Genomic DNA, 16862 nt, shown 5'->3' on the forward strand with positions numbered 1-16862 from the left:
TTTAGTTGCCCATTCAGAGCCAGCTCTCCAGTGCATGACGTCCTGTTTTGCAGAAACTGCCAAAATGTTTGGCCCGGAAGTCAGCCTGAAGAAAACTGAGGTCCTCCATCAGCCAGCTCCCCACCATGATCACCAGCCCCCCCACATCTCCATCAGGCACATAGAACTCGGCTGCACCATTTCATCTGATGCAAGGATCGACAAAGAGATAGACAACAGACTCGCCAATGCAAATAGCGCCTTTGGAAGACTACACAAAAGAGTCTGAAAAGCAACCACCTGAAGAAACACACAAAGATTAGCGTGTACAGAGCCGTTGTCATACCCACACTCCTGTTCGGCTCCGAATCATGGGTCGTCTACCGGCATCACCTACGGGTCCTAGAACACTTCCATCAGCGTTGTCTCCGCTCCATCCTCAACATTCATTAGAGTGACTTCATCACCAACATCAAAGTACTCGAGCTGGCAGAGTCCACAAGCATCAAATCCATGCTGCTGAAGACCCAACTGCGCTGGGTGAGTCACATCTCCAGAATGGAGGACCATCGCCTTCCCAAGATCGTGTTCTATGGTGAGCTCTCCACTGGCCACCGAAACAGAGGTGCACCAAAGAAGAGGTACAAGGACTGCTTAAAGAAATCCCTTGGTGCCTGCTACATTGACCACCGCCAGTGGGCTGATATTGCCTCCAACCGTGCATCTTGGCGCCTCACATTTCGGCGGGCAGCAACCTCCTTTGAAGAAGACCACAGAGCCCACCTCACTAACAAAAGATAAAGGAGGAAAAACCCAACACCCAACCCCAACCAACCAATTTTTCCTTGCAACCGCTGCAACCGTGCCTGCCTTGTCAGTCACCAACCAGCCTGCAGCAGACGTGGACATACCCCTCCCTAAATCTTCATCCGTGAAGCCAAGCTAAAGAGAAGAGAAAATTGCCGTTACATTCAGTGATCTATGGGAATTACAATTTACAAATAACATTAGTACAAAACACATTACTAAGGACTCTATATGGTCTGGTAAAAGAGGAGGTCCATAGGTGGAGAGGGAGGGGAGTTACTGCACTGGGTGACACCAACCCTAGTGACACCACTGCTCTATACCCCTCAGCATCCTCTGCTCCAGGGAATAAAGACCCAGCCTATTTATCCTCTCTCTATAACTCAAAACTTCTAGCTTGTCAACATCCTGGTGATCGCCTCTGCACCCCTTTCAAAGTATTGATATCAATGATTTAGATTACGGAATGAATGGCTTTGTGGCCAAGTTTGCAAGTGATACTGTTACGGGCCCAGAGGACCCCAAAACCCAGCAGCAAAAGAAATTCACCAAGACAAATGGTTACTTAAACAAAAGTTACCTTTAATTTTCTTCAAACATAAAAACAGGATCAAACTTATTACTATTAACTTAACTTAACCTCCTTCTAATTCTAAGTGCATGTGTATGTAAATTCAGAAAAGTTATTTGATTCACAGAGCAGTCTCACTTCTCACTCCTCCAAGTTCAGGCAATTTTTATACTGTGCATAGAATTTAGCATTTATGAATCTTCACCGGGTTTTGGTGGTTGAAAGGTAAATGGTTACCACTCAGGAAGGTTCTTGTTAGTTTTCAGAGAGATTTGTTGCTCCTCGGACACACACAAACTGATTTCTTCCAATCAGCCACTTCAGTGTCTTGCCGATCTGGGTTTTACTCGTGATAACCTTTCTTTCAGGTCACCATAGAGTTCCTTTTCTGTTTCCCTTATCTTAGGCAAAGCTGTACACAGCCAACCATCTCCACTTGTATAGATCACAAGGGCTTTGAACAGGCTGAACTCAGAACTCACAACCCATCTTCAAAATGGGGTTTCAAACAAGCTTCCAAAAGCCACTGCAGAAAACTAGCACTCTCTCTCTCTCTCTCTCTCTCTCTCTCTCCCTCTCTCTGTGCCACACTTACAGAAAACCTGTTTGACTCTCTCTGCTTCCTAAAACCACATGACTTTCCTAAAACCAGCACTCTCCAACAAAGCAGCTTGCTGATTCCCAAAATCAATTTGTGCGAGATCTTATCGATTTCCTGAGATGAGCCCTTCTATTTCAGAGGGAGTAACTCCCTTTGAAAATCTCCAGCAAAGGAGTCCATTGTCTTTGCAGACTTGTAGGCACCACCGTATGCATAACTCTTGCATTTTAAAATGAGATCTGTTTTGAAGTGTTTGCATCAGTTTGACCTGGCTAAAACCCCACAATCTATCTTTCAAAAACATATCTATACATAATATAAAATAATCTGCCACAATACAAAAGGAGGTGGAGGAGCAGGTAGTGTTGAGGAAACAGGGAGGTTGCAGGAGGACTTGGACAGATTAGGAGGATGGGCAGAGAGGTGTCAAATGAAATTCAATGCCAGAAAGGGACGGCCAAACACCTTGGTTGAAAAATTATACAGGCAGATTATATTCTAAATGTGGACAAAATTGAAAATTCCCAGATGCAAAGGGACTTCGGTGTTTGCATGCAGGATAGCCTGAAGGTAAACTTGCAGGTTGAGTCGGTGGTGAAGAAAGCAAATGCAACGCTCATTTCAAGAGGAATTGAATGTAAGAGCAGGGAGGTGATGTTGAGGCTTTATAAGGCCCTGCTAGACCTCACGTGGAGGATATGGAGCAGTTTTGGGCTCCTCATTTAAGAAAAGGTGTATTGATGTTAGAGAGGGTTGAGAGGAGATTCACTGGGATGATTCCAGGAATGAAAGGGTTACCATATCTGAAGCATTTGATGCCTCTTGACCTGTAGTCATTGGAATTTAGAGAAATGAGGGGAGATCTCATTGAAATACTTTGAATAGATGCAGAAAGGTTGTTCCTTGTGGTTGAAGAATCTTGCATGAGAGGGCACAAGTTCAGGATTGAAGAGTGCCACTTAAAACAGAAGGTGGTGATTATGTGGAATTTGTTGCCACAGATGGTTGTCAAGGCCAGGTCTTTGGGTGTATTTAAGGCAGAGATTGCTAAGTTCTTAATTTGCCAGAACATCAAAGGCTATGGGACAAAAGCCAGGCATTCGGGCTGAGTGGGGAAGTGGATCAGCACATGACTGAATGGCACAACTCCAAAGACATTTGGACAGATTTATGCTTAGGAAGATATGGACCAAATGTATCTGTGGTCAGCATGGATAAGTTGGGTTGAATGGCCTGTTTGACTCTATGATTCCACATCTTCTGTCATGATGTTGAAAGTATTATGATTAGGTTGTAATTAAGTCGGATCAGATGAATGGTCTATTTCTGCTCCTATGCCTTATCTTATGGTCTTATCCCTCCCATAGCAGGATGACCAGAGCCCCTCATAGTAGTCCAAGAATGTACTCACCAACACCTTGAAGTCACAACTTTTGTATACAGCCATCGCTCATGATGGTTCCCTCGATGATTTATCAATTATCTGCTCCCCGATTCCCATTTTGAGTTTTGAAATGACCGCTTTCCTGGGGAACTCCTGGGCCAAAGAGCTGAAATCAAGGAATGGAGAAGGACTATTCTCTATAAAAAAGGAGCATCAATGAGGGTTAATGATACTGAAAGTCAATGGGCATTGTGGAGTCAATGCACCCACTGGATGGAATCATGCCTTGGACAGAGATAGAAGGGACTGGCTATCAGGAATCAATAATTCCGGTCAAATGACATTACTGCTGGAATCTCAACGGCTGTTGGGATGACACATCACAGCTGTACAAGACTTTGGGAGACCCCATGTGGAATATTGTGTTCCGTTCTGGTCACCCAGCAACAGGAAGGATGTGGAGAGGGTGCAGGAAAGATTCACAAGGATGCGACTGAGACTGAATGGATGGGATAGTTTATTCTGGACTGTAGGAGGCACAGGAGAGGGTGACCTTACAGAGGGATATAAAATCACAAGGGCCATAAATAAGAGCAGGAGTTGCAAAGACCAGAGGACATCTGTACAAAGTGAAGGGAGGAAAGCTAAGAGGCGATGTCAGGGGTATGTTCTTCACAAAGAGGGGTGGGTGCCCAGAGAGCATTGCCAGGGGTGGTGGTGGAGGCTGGTACAATAGGGACATTTAAGAAACTCTTAGACAGGCACATGGATGCAAGAAAAATAGAGGGTTACGAGGCAGGAAGGGTTTTTGGTAAAAATATATAGGTCAGCACAACATCAAGGGCCGAAGAGCCTGTACTGTGCCCTATGTCCGAAGGTGATGGCCATAGTCTTTGTTTTTCAGGGTGAAGAAATCAAAAATTAGAGGACAATACAGAAATTTGCTGGAAAGACTCAGCAGGTCACGATACGGTGAGTTTCTCCAGCCCGTTTGTGTATTGGACTCAACCCCAAATGTTCTCATTTAACAGCAAACGTTCTCCTCATGTCTGCGTGGGTTTTCTCAGGGGGCTCCAGTTTCCCTCCACCCTTCACCAGGGCGTAGGTTAATGGGGTGTAAATTGGACCATACGGACTCGTAGGGCCGAATTGGCCTGTTACAGTGTTGGATATCTAAAAAAAATTTTAAAATGAGAGGGTGTAGGTTTAAGGTGAGAGGGGAAATACTTAAATGGGACATTTTTTTAGTCAAAGGGTGGTGACAATATAAAACAAGCTACCAGGGCAAGAGGTAGAGGTGAATACCATCATAAAGTCCAACAGACATGTGCAGGAAATGTTTAGATCGGCTGTTCTCTACGGGGCCGTATTGCCCCTTGGGGGGTGGGGGGGGGGCGACAACACATTTAAGTCAAAGCCTTGTCTTCTTTTCTCCTCACGAAACAGAAATATTTTTGGATGTATTTTTTCTCTGCAGTCGGTAGGAGAGAAGCACAAAAGAAACCAAAAATTGACTGCTTCACGGGGAGAGCGGCGTTAAAAAAAAGCAGAGTCCTGGGAAGGGGGGAAGGGGGGCATAGCTGAAAAAAGGTTGGGAGTGGCTGGTTTGGTGGTAAAGGGTGAAGCTCAGGAGAGCAGCATAGACCAGCTGGGGCTCTTTCTGTGCGGTAAAACTATGATTCTATACGAAGCCCGATTTACTTCCAGCTGCTTCGACGAAACGCATCCTTCGTTTGTAAAGTTAGAAGAGGAGATACTTGCTAATTCCGTTCACACTCTGTCTGCAGTAAACTTAACAATCTATCCTTATAAAGGTAGACGTACAACACATGCAGCCCAATTAAACCCAATTGACCTACAAACCCCAGTACAATTCGAAGGGTGGGAGGAATCCAGAGCCCCTGGGGAAAGCTCACATGGGGAGGACAAACAAACTCCATACAGACAGCGCTGGATTCAAACCCTGATTGCTGGCATTTAACAGCGGAGCACACTAACTGCTATGCTAACTGCCCCATGCATGCATGAAGACTGAGGTATCATCCATCCCCAATGAGAGAAGATCTGATCATATACCCATGGCATTCAATGGCAGTGCCATGCTGGGTCACTATCCCCACTCTCCAATCTATACCCACTGACCATAAGTTCAACTTGCCAACCGGATAAATGTAGTTCCCCATAAAAGTTAGAAACTTCATGGAACACTTGACTGACATCCAAAGTAAACATTCCTTCCTTCCATCAAAGTTCTGGAATATTCCACCACAAAATGCCCCATTATTCATCATGGACATTGCAAAAGCACCGTGCGATGCCGTATCCTTTGTCCGCAGGGATTTTGCAGGAACACGATAGTCTGCAGAAGCTGTGAACGTAGTAAAAACACAGAAATTCTGGAGGATCTTAGCCGGTCTCACAGCATCCATGAGACCATCCCGAAATTAGATGAACGACACTTCAAATTTCGTCTAGGCACCCTCAAACCGGATGGCATTTACATCGACTGTCGGTTTCTGTTAGCCTCTCACCCATCTATGCATATTTATCCTTTCCTCTAGCTCTCACTCTCTCTGTCTCTCTCTCTGTCTCTCTCTCTCTCTCTCTCTCTCCCTCCTTCTTTCCCTCCCCCAATCAATTCTCACCTTTCCTCTCCTTTTGCCTTCTGTCCTGTGCTCCTCCCCCCACCCTTTCTTCCCTTCTCCCCCACCCTTTTAATTCAGGTGCCCGCCTGCGGTTCACTCATGCCTTGAGGAAGGGCTCAGGCCTGAAACGTTGATTATATATCTCTACCTCCTATGGATGCCGTGAGACCTACTGAGTTTCTCCAGCATATCTGTGCTTTTACGGCCTGATTTGGATGTATATATATATATATATATATATATATATATATATATATAATATATATCTCTGTACCTTAATTGTCAATTGATTTTAAAATTAATTTTAAAACAAATTAGATATTTCAGCCCACAAGTCCATGCTACCCAATTTACACGCTATTAACCTACACCCCCGGTATGTTTGGAAAGGTGAGAGAAAACCGGAGCCTCCAGGGAAAACCCATGGAGAGAACGTACCAATACCTTACAGCAGGGGTGTCAAACTCAAATTCACGGAGGGCCAAAATTAAAAACTTGGACGAAGTCGAGGGCCGAACTAAATATTTATTGAAAATTTTCAACAACATCTGCATGTTTTCTCTTCTTTCAACATATGTAATGTTAAGCTTTTTCTTATTAAAATAAATGTTTAATAATAGTTTTGGATAAACTCTTTCCAGAAGCATTAACAAATGAGATAAAATATTCGGTAAATAATATTTCTCTATAGAGGATTTGTCAAATGTTGCTAGTGTGCTGTCGAATAGTAAAATCTGAGGGCTATTGAGAATGTGGGAGAATAACATGATTCCTGAAACAATCCAATGGGTGACTGATTGTGGGCATGAACTCTAGCAGGGTTATTTGCCATGCCATTTTTCCATTGGTACAGATATCCTTTGATTTACACACTTTTCAAGTTTTATGCCTAATGAGCTTGTATTCAGGTGCAGGACCATTTTTAACCAGGAATATATTTATCACTGTGACATGAAACTATTGGAAGATCGTTTTATCCTGAGATTAAAGTTCATAATCCTTACTCAGGCCTGTGTGCGGAATGGCGGGGTTTGCGGGCGATCGGGTTGGACAGCGACAGTGCGGGGGCATTGGCTCTCGCTGCAGGGCGGCATCTCGGCGGATCAGCGGCCCCGTCACCGTGAGTCGCGGCTCGGCCTGCGGCAGGGAGGGGGAGTGGACAACGGTCCTGGCGAGGTCAGGCCCGAGGCCTCCGGTTCCGGGCACTGGGAAGCGGCCTTGGCTTCCCCTGACACCGGCCAGGCCCCAAAACCAGAGTCCACGGTGAGACCCTACAACGTAAACAGAGGAGGTGGGGGCGATTAGCAGGCTGACGCCAATGCATTCTGGGACTTGTTGTATTACTGTACATGCGCTATAGTGGCGCGGCGGCCAGCGGGCCACCTCTAATACATTTTTGAAATGATCTTGCGGGCCAAATATAATTATATCACGGGCCAAATTTGGCCCGCGGGCCAGAGTTTGACATGTGTGCCTTACAGAGAGCGTGGGATTAGAACCCCAGTCCCAATCGGCCGCACTCTAATGGTGTGGCACTAACCACTATGCCAGCTGTGCCACCCTGAGATCTCAAATTTGGTCTCACTGTGAGAGTGTCTTCATCTCTAGGTGTACGGCAGGCCAAGGTAGCCATCGCCTCCTCAAAGGCAATTCAAGGTCTGTTTATATCCTGTTGTAGTCAAACTACTAAACAGCCGTCTCACTAATAAAAAAATTATGCCCTTACACTGATTTTCTGTACCCTTTCTCTATATTCTGCACACTTTATCTTTCTAACACAAACCCTGTCCTCTTTGGCTTATTGTTACACGGCACCTTGCGCTTTTGTTTTATCTTATCTTTTAAAATTATTTATATTTTAATTTAGACATACAGCATAGTAACAGGCCCAGTAACGAGCCCGTGCCGCCCAAATATCCCTTAACCTACAACCCCTATATATTTTGAAGGGTGGGAGGAAACTGGAGGAAACCCACGTGGACACAGCAAACTCCTTATAGACAGCATGGGATTTGAACCTGGGTCGCTGGCACTGTAACAGCGCTCGTTCACAGCTATGCTAGCCACGTGTAGCAATTAACTATGGATTGACATGCCTGGATAGCCCAACGAAACAAAATTTTCACTATTTACACGTGACAATCATTAGTTCAATTAGGGTTGAGCTAAAAATGATGGTCTGGTCAGAGAAATCCAGCTCCACCACCAAGAAAAAATTCCACTCCTTAAGAGAAATAAAATTGATATCTATTCATAGAATTCATGTAAAACTGGGTATTTGACAGTTGGCATAGACTCATGGATCAAATGTCCACTTTCTGTTCCATGTTGTGCAACCGTGAATTTACATTTGATATTGAAAAGGTATTAAGACAGGTACATGTATGGGAAAGGCTCAGAATGAGATGGGCTCCAGGCAGATGGATGCCTAGCATTGTGAGATGGGCCAAAGGTCCTGTTTCTCTGCTCTGAAGCTGAACGACTTTACTTTCCTGTGGCGGCATTGCTGCCTTCTCTCCCCAATCTCTTCTAAGCCTGCGCTACACTTAAAGTCTTGGCGTAGCAACGCAGAAATGAGCTGGAGAAACTCAGCAGGTCACGCTGTAGATGCTGTGAGTTCCTCCAACAGATCTGTGTATTGCATTTGACCCCAGTGTCTGCAGACTTCTCTTGCTTAACAACAGTGGCGTCACTAGGGTTAGTGTCACCCAGTGTGTCACCCTACCCCCCACCATGGACCTCCTCCCATACTAGACCATACAGAATCCTTGGTAATGTGTTTTGTTCCCCTGTTATTCGTAAATCATAATTCCCGTATTTCACTGAATGTAACGGCAATGTAGTGAGATAAACGACTAGCAAAACAATAGCGCCTGTTGGCGTCGCGTGAAACCACGTGATTCGAAGCGTCATTGTAATCTGGGAATAACAACAGCTCTGACTGGAGCCCATTAGTAGGTTCAAAAAGTAAATTAACATCGAGTTTTAGCCTTATAGGTGTATTGGCACATGTAAGCTGGGCTTACGAAAAACGTTTTCGATGTTATAACTAACGATAGGGATATTTTTATTAAAAAACTAATAAATTTCTGCTGAAACACTGCACAAACATTTTTATAGACAGTCATTTTGGTGTTACCCCCTCTGGTGGTGTCAGCCAGTGGGGTCACAACCCCCCCCCACCCACTCCCTCCCCTCCTTCGTGACACCGGTGATGAGGGGGATGGCTAAGGTAAATGCTCAGTCTTTTTTCACAGGGGAGATGATTCTAGAACTAGAGGGCGTATATTTAAGTTGAGAGGGGCCTGAGGGGCATCTTTTTCACTCGGTGGGCAGTCCATATAACACTACAGCACAGAAAAGAGGCCATTCAGCCCTTCTAGTCTGTGCCAAAACAACATTCTGCTAGTCCCACTGTTCTGCACCCACTCCATAACCTTACAGACTTCTCCCATCTATCCAATTTATTCTTAAAACTTGAGTCCACATTTACCACGTCAGATGGCAGCTCGTTCCACACTCCCACCACCGTCTGACGGAAGAAGTTTCCCTTAATGTTTCCCCCTAAACCTATCCCCCTTCACCCTAAAGCCACGTCGTCTTGCATTTATCTCTCCTAATCTAAGTAGAAAGAGCCTACTCACCTCCACTCTGTCTATACCTCTCATAATTTTGTAAACCTCTATCAAATCTTCCCTACAGTCCAAGGATTAAAGTCCTAACCTATTTAATCTTTCCATTCAACTCAACTCCTGAAGACCCGACAGCATCCTATTGAATCTTCTCTGTACCTTTTCAATCTTACTGATATCTTTCCTATAGTTAGATGACCAGAACTGTACACAATCCTCTGAATTTGGCCTCTCCAATGTCTTATACAATCTCACTATAAACACCCCAAGCTCCTGTATTCAATACTTTGATTTAGGAAGGCCAAGATGCCAAAAGCTTTCTTCCCCACCCTGTCGACCTGTGATGTCACTTTCAGGGAATTATGTATCTGTATTCCCAGATCCCTTCGTTCCTCCACACTGCAGATTTTCTTGCTTCTCAGCAATCTTCACATTGATTTTCTGCAGCTTTCCTGCCTCTTCTCTCTTTCCACTGCGTCATCTCAGCTGAGTTCATTTGGCAGGAGCTGAGTGAAAATACAAACTGCCAGGTCTTCAGCTCCTCACTTATAAACGTCAGCAGCTGTACTGAGATATTAGATATATTTGAAGTTATGGAGCCCTACAAAAGGCCCTTCGGCCCATCTACTGAATGTCAGGCACCAACCCAATGAAAATCCCATTTCATTCTCCTGACAGTTCCATCAGCTCTTCCCCGATTCTCCCTTTACCTGCACACCAGTAGGAAATTTACAGAGGCCAATTAACCTACTGACCTGAGATGTGCGAGAAAACCCAGTGGTCTTTGGGAGACAGTGCAAACTCCACACTGACAACTCCAGAGGTCGTGTGTCTGGAACTATGAGGCTGCGTCTCTACCCTCCGACTACATGCCAATTCCCTTAAGTTCATTCTCATGAGGATTCAGAGAACATTGAACATTACAGCACAGTGCAGGCCCTTTGGCCCACAATGTTGTGCTGACTGATGTAAACCAAATCATGTCACGGTAAATCCATGGATTTACCCATGGGGATCAAATTTCAAACTTGTTGGGGGATGTAAAATTAGGGATGTAAAACAAGATAGACAACAGACTCGCCAAGGCAAATAGCGCCTTTGGAAGACTACACAAAAGAGTCTGGAAAAACAACCAACTGAAAAACCTCACAAAGATTAGCGTATACAGAGCCGTTGTCATACCCACACTCCTGTTCGGCTCCGAATCATGGGTCCTCTACCGGCATCACCTATGGCTCCTAGAACGCTTCCACCAGCGTTGTCTCCGCTCCATCCTCAACATTCATTGGAGCGACTCCATCTCCAGCATCGAAGTACTCGAGATGGCAGAGGCCGACAGCATCGAATCCACGCTGTTGAAGATCCAACTGCGCTGGGTAGGTCACGTCTCCAGAATGGAGGACCATCGCCTTCCCAAGATCGTGTTCTATGGCGAGCTCTCCACTGGCCACCGAGAGAGGTGCACCAAAGAAGAGGTACAAGGACTGCCTAAAGAAAGCTCTTGGTGCCTGCCACATTGACCACCTGCAGTGGGCTGATATCACCTCAAACCGTGCATCTTGGCGCCTCACAGTTCGGCGGGCAGCAACCTCCTTTGAAGAAGACCGCAGAGCCCACCTCATTGTCAAAAGGCAAAGGAGGAAAAACCCAACACCCAACCCCAACCCACCAATTTTCCCTTGCAACCGCTGCAACTGCGTCTGCCTGTCCCGCATCGGACTTGTCAGCCACAAACGAGCCTGCAGCTGACGTGGACTTTACCCCTCCATAAATCTTCGTCCGCGAAGCCAAGCCAAAGAAAGAAAAGATGTCTAAATCTAAAAAAATTCAAATTAATTGAAATTTTAAATGTCAATTTAGACACATAGCACATAAAAGGACATTTTGATCCATGACCCCATGGATATATTTTGGCATATGTCAACCAATGCATAAATCAACCCCCATTTTTCAGGCTCATTTCAGGGGTTTTATTGCATATCCAGTATATAAGTCAACCTCCATTTTCGGATTGCCCGAGTTGGCCTGTTGACTGGCATATACATTCCCCAAAGATCATGTGGATTGATCTGCTGGGCGTTGGCTGGAGGTGATTGATATCCTAGAGGATCCATCAACGCAATCCAGCACAAGATGAAAAGATGAAGCGAGTTTTAAGTAGAAAGTGATAGAAATGGTCAAGAAAATCATAGCTGCCCTGCTGCAAGAAGAGATGATGTGCATGAAAATTTTGGAAGAGATTGGAGGAAGAAAGAAGAGACTTTAAGAAAAATATTAAAAAGGTCATGTCCTTTGAAAAAAGGACAAGAGTTGGAAAATCATGTTGTAGAATGGTTTCATGAACAGAGGCAAGATTGCTGCATAGTCACCCAAAATAAAATAAGAACATTTGTACTGCAGTGGGCCAAGTCGCACCCAGACCTCAGGACAAAAAACAAGAACCGCTCAGAAACTACCACAAGATCTTGATCGTAAGGTTGTAAGTTTTCATCAGTTTATTATGTTATATGGAACCAGCAGAAATACCAGTTTGCATTGGCAAATATCGGAAACATGGACAAAACCCCCATGAATTTCAACATGATAGGCAACAGAACAGTGGAATGGAAAGGCGTTAAAACTATTCAAACCAAAAGTACAGGCGATGAAAGGACCAGGTTTACCGTGGTGCTATGCATGGCCGACAGGACAAAGTTAAGACCCATGGTAATCATCAAATGCAAAAGTAAATAGAAAATAAAATTTCTTGCAGTTTTTTTGTATATTTTCATGAAAAAAGATGGATGGATAAAAATTGTGTAAAACTACGGATAGTCGATGTGTGGAACGGGCGGCCAGGCGGTTTACATAAAGAATAGAGTTTGTTGGTCTGTGATACGTTTCGTCACCACTTAACTGAGAAGACAAAAAGTAGATTAGCACTACATAAAACATGATGGTTATCCTGGGCGGTTTGACGTCTATATTTCAACCTCTCATTTTTTGCTTGAACAAGCCATTCAAAAATCACGTGCGCGAGGAATGGATATCGAGTGCAGAAAAGTCATTTACAAAAGAGCGGGGCAATGCATGTGGCATCATGTGATGCGTTGCACGGGACTGTGATAAAATCATTTAAAAAGTGTGGTATCTCGTGCATTTTATGGCATGGAAGGTGATTTATTGTGGGACACTGACAATGAAGATGAAACCACCTCATCAGATACAGACTGGGACCCGTATGATACCTGTTTAAACAGCAAGAGAATGGATGTGCTTGCCTCCATCTTCGCTTCAGATGACGGTAGCGAGAGTGGTTTTGAAGGGTTCTAAATGTGTGGTTGTGTTCAGGCAATGGTAGCCATTTTGAAGGGTTCTAAATGTGATGCTGTTTTCAACGGAAATCAGTTGTGGTCAGGTTTTTTTTCAAGGGTTGACTCATGACAATAGATCAGCGCGGATTGGATTTTGTGCTGAATTTAAGGTCTCTAAAGTATATCCGGTGTATAAGTTGACCCCCATATTTTGAGGGATATTTTTGGGGGGAGTGTTTCATGACTCGACTTATCGACTGAAATACACGGTAATCACCATCTGCCATTTCTCTATCTATATCTGTAACTGGTCTTTTCTGTTCTTTGATTGCCCATTGACCATGACTCCACCAATCTTAGTGTTACCCACCTACATTTATCATCTGATTCATTTATATATCTGACAAACAATATTGGTTCCTACACTGATCCCTGCTGAACACCACTGGTCACAGGCCTCCAGTCAGAATGCCATCCTTCCATCACTACCCTCTGTCTTCCTTAAGCCAGCCAACTCCAAATCCAAATCATCGATTCGCCATGGATCCCATGCATCTGAACCTTCTGAGTCAGTCGATGAAAGTGAGCCTGTGAATAATTGACAAATGAACACAAATCCAATTACAAATTTCACTGTGCTTTACTATCGCTTTGCAAAGCATGAGAACGCTGTTACAGAGAGAAGCAGTGCCAGAGACAGCTAGTCTCACTACAAGGGAGACTCCTCCTGGGCTTACAAGTTGCAAGTTGCATAGAAATATACAGTCAAACTTCCTATTTTCTAGAAAACTTTTCAGAATTCTTTTTCCACATGTTTCATTTTATTTATTATACCAAGTTGTGTCCTTTACCCATTGGTTCAGTCTTTTATAATCAACTTTAGCCTTGCTGAATCATCAATCTATTACAAGTTGAAACCTCTTAAATCTGGTGCCCTGTGGTCCAGCAACTACCATGGTCCAGCACCCACCATTGGTGCAAACTCCTTACAGACAGTGCGAGATTCAAACCGTGGTCCTGATTGTTGGCGCTGAAAAGACATTCTCCTAGCTGTTACTCAACCACGATTTGATTTGTGATATATTTGATCCTTTTAGCTCTGAAAATGGGTCTCATTGAGGCATCAACTGCTCTATTTTCTGTGCATTTTCTATTTTCTGTAGTCTGGCAATGGCTGGGCCCCATGTCACCAGATTAAAGAAGTTCAGTTAGACTACACAAAAGAGTCTGGAAAAACAACCAACTGAAAAACCTCACAAAGATAAGCGTATACAGAGCCGTTGTCATACCCACACTCCTGTTCGGCTCCGAATCATGGGTCCTCTACCGGCACCACCTACGGCTCCTAGAACGCTTCCACCAGCGTTGTCTCCGCTCCATCCTCAACATCCATTGGAGCGACTCCATCTCCAGCATCGAAGTACTCGAGATGGCAGAGGTCGACAGCATCGAGTCCACGCTGCTGAAGATCCAGCTGCGCTGGATGGGTCACGTCTCCAGAATGGAGGACCATCGCCTTCCCAAGATCGTATTATATGGCGAGCTCTCCACTGGCCACCGTGACAGAGGTGCACCAAAGAAAAGGTACAAGGACTGCCTAAAGAAATCTCTTGGTGCCTGCCACATTGACCACCGCCAGTGGGCTGATAACGCCTCAAACCGTGCATCTTGGCGCCTCACAGTTTGGCGGGCAGCAGCCTCCTTTGAAGAAGACCGCAGAGCCCACCTCACTGACAAAAGGCAAAGGAGGAAAAACCCAACACCCAACCCCAACCAACCAATTTTCCCTTGCAACCGCTGCAATCGTGTCTGCCTGTCCCGCATCGGACTGGTCAGCCACAAACGAGCCTGCAGCTGACGTGGACTTTTTACCCCCTCCATAAATCTTCGTCCGCGAAGCCAAGCCAAAGAAAGAAAGAAGTTCAATCTGTAGTTAAATACAATGCAATGCGCCCTGTTTCTCTACTTTTGTCAGCACCTTAAGACTCACATTCTACAAGTTGACCATAAGGGTCATCTCTTGCTAACTCAATTTGCCATGGATGAATTGTGTAGATGATATCCATAGATGCCCACGTAGATGACATCCACTGCCCTGCCCTTGTCATCCAACCATGTCACCTCCTCAAGCAATCTCAATAGGATCAATAAGACATGACCTTCCCCTCACCAAGCCACATGAACATTGACATCATGTCTTAATCAGCAAGGTCGTCTTAGCAAGCAGGGGCCACAGCTAAACTGAACTAAGAAGGAATAAACTTACCTGCAGCAATCTCGAGCTTTTGTTTCACACACCACCCCCCCCCCCCCCCACCCCACCCTCCCCACACACATTTGGGATGTGGTTGCTATTAGAAACACTGCCATTTGTTGACCGATTGACGTGGGAATGAGGCAAGGAATCACGGCAGCCTCTGTCATGAAGGAGCCTCCAGAGCTCTGGAAAAATGTAGAAAGAGTGAGGCTTTGACAACTTCACTGAACATCCAAAGATAATCGTCTCCACCTTTAACCTGTCAAACTCCTCAGATCTTTGTCAATTTCAGTCTGTAATCCTGTGGTGGCAGATTTGCTTCCCTGTCGGACATTGAGAAAACAGTTCTGTGATGTTCACAGAGTACAATATCAAAGCTGCATTTCCAACACTTTCAACAGGATTAATTTGAAATCCTCAAGCTGTTGTTTTGTAATCTCTCAATTTTTTTTCAGATTATTAGTCATAAGAAAGTATAATTAGAGATCCTTTGGCACCTCTCCAGCCTTGTGATCAGACCCTTGGGATATATTTATCCAAATTATCCGGTGATTATCCGGTGATTATTCCTGCAACTGCATCTCTCTAACTTCCCTCCCTTCCAATGACCATCGACATCTTCTGCCTAGGCAGTGGATCCTTCAGGAGACTGATGGCCACGGGAAAGAAACCTTATGTCCTTTGAGGCATGTTTTCAAACTATTAAGGGATTTGTGAGGTCCCATGTGGAGGATTGTGAGCAGTTTTGGGCTCCTCGAATAATAAAGGATGTGCTGACGTTGGAGAGGGTTCTGACGAGGTTAACAAGGATTGAGTCTGGTGCTGAGAGGGGGCTAGTGGTGGTGCTGAGGGGGGGTTAGTGGTGGAGCTTAGAGGGGGTTAGTGGTGGGGCTGAAAGGCGGGTTAGTGGTGGGGCTGAGAGGGGAGTTAGTGGTGGGGATGAGAGGGGAGTTAATGGTGGGGCCGAGAGGGTGTGAGTGGTGGGGCTGAGACTGGAGAGTGGTGGGTCTGAGAGGGGTGTTAATGGTGGGGCTGAGAGGGGAGTTAGTGGTTGGGCTGAGAGGGTGGTTAGTGGTGGGGCTGAGGGGGGAGAGTGGTGAGGCTGAGGGGGAAGAGTGGTGAGGCTGAGGGGGGGTGTTAGTGGTGGGGTTGAGAGGAGGGTTAAAGAGGGGTTAGTGGTGGGGCTGAGTAGAGGTTAGTAGTGGGGCTGAGAGGGGAGTTAGTGGTGAGGCTGAGGGGGGGGTTTGTGGTGGGGCTGAGAGGGGGGGGTTAGTGGTGGGGTTGAGAGGAGGGTTAGAGAGGGGTTAGTGGTGGGGCTGAGAAGGGAGTTAGAGTTGGGGCTGAGGGGGTGTTTGTGGTGGGGCTGAGAGGGGGGTTAGTGGTGGGGCTGCGAGGGGTTAGTGGTGGGGCTGAGAGGGGTGTTAGGGGTGGGCTGAAGGGGGGTTAGTGGTGGGGCTGAGAGAGGGTTAATGGTGGGTCTGGGGGGGTTTAGTGGTGGGGCTGAGGGGGGGTTGGTGGTGGGGCTGAGAGTGGGGTTAATGGTGGGGCTGAGATGGTGGTTAGTGGTGGGGCTGAGAGGGGAGTTAGTGGTGGGTCTGAGAGGGTGTTAGCAGTGGGGCTGAGAGGGGGTTAGTGGTTGGGCTGAGAGGGGGGTTTGTGGTGGGACTGAGAGGGGGGTTAGTGATGGGGCTGA

The 16862-nt window shown here is 45.7% G+C and overlaps 1 protein-coding gene across 2 annotated transcripts in view; it reads left to right on the forward strand.

Annotated features, from left to right (window-relative positions):
• Positions 1-16862, forward strand: part of nmbr (neuromedin B receptor) — a 62967-nt gene that overhangs the window by 7893 nt on the left and 38212 nt on the right. The window contains exon 2 of one of the 2 annotated variants that reach the window (XM_069930366.1): positions 4247-4314. The exons of the other annotated variant lie outside the window; for it this stretch is intronic. The gene's annotated coding sequence lies outside the window, so the exon portion shown is untranslated. The remainder of the gene's footprint in view (positions 1-4246; positions 4315-16862) is intronic. 2 annotated transcript variants of the gene reach the window in all.

The sequence above is a fragment of the Narcine bancroftii genome, chromosome 4 (assembly GCF_036971445.1).
Source record: "Narcine bancroftii isolate sNarBan1 chromosome 4, sNarBan1.hap1, whole genome shotgun sequence".
In the NCBI taxonomy this organism is placed as follows: domain Eukaryota; kingdom Metazoa; phylum Chordata; class Chondrichthyes; order Torpediniformes; family Narcinidae; genus Narcine; species Narcine bancroftii.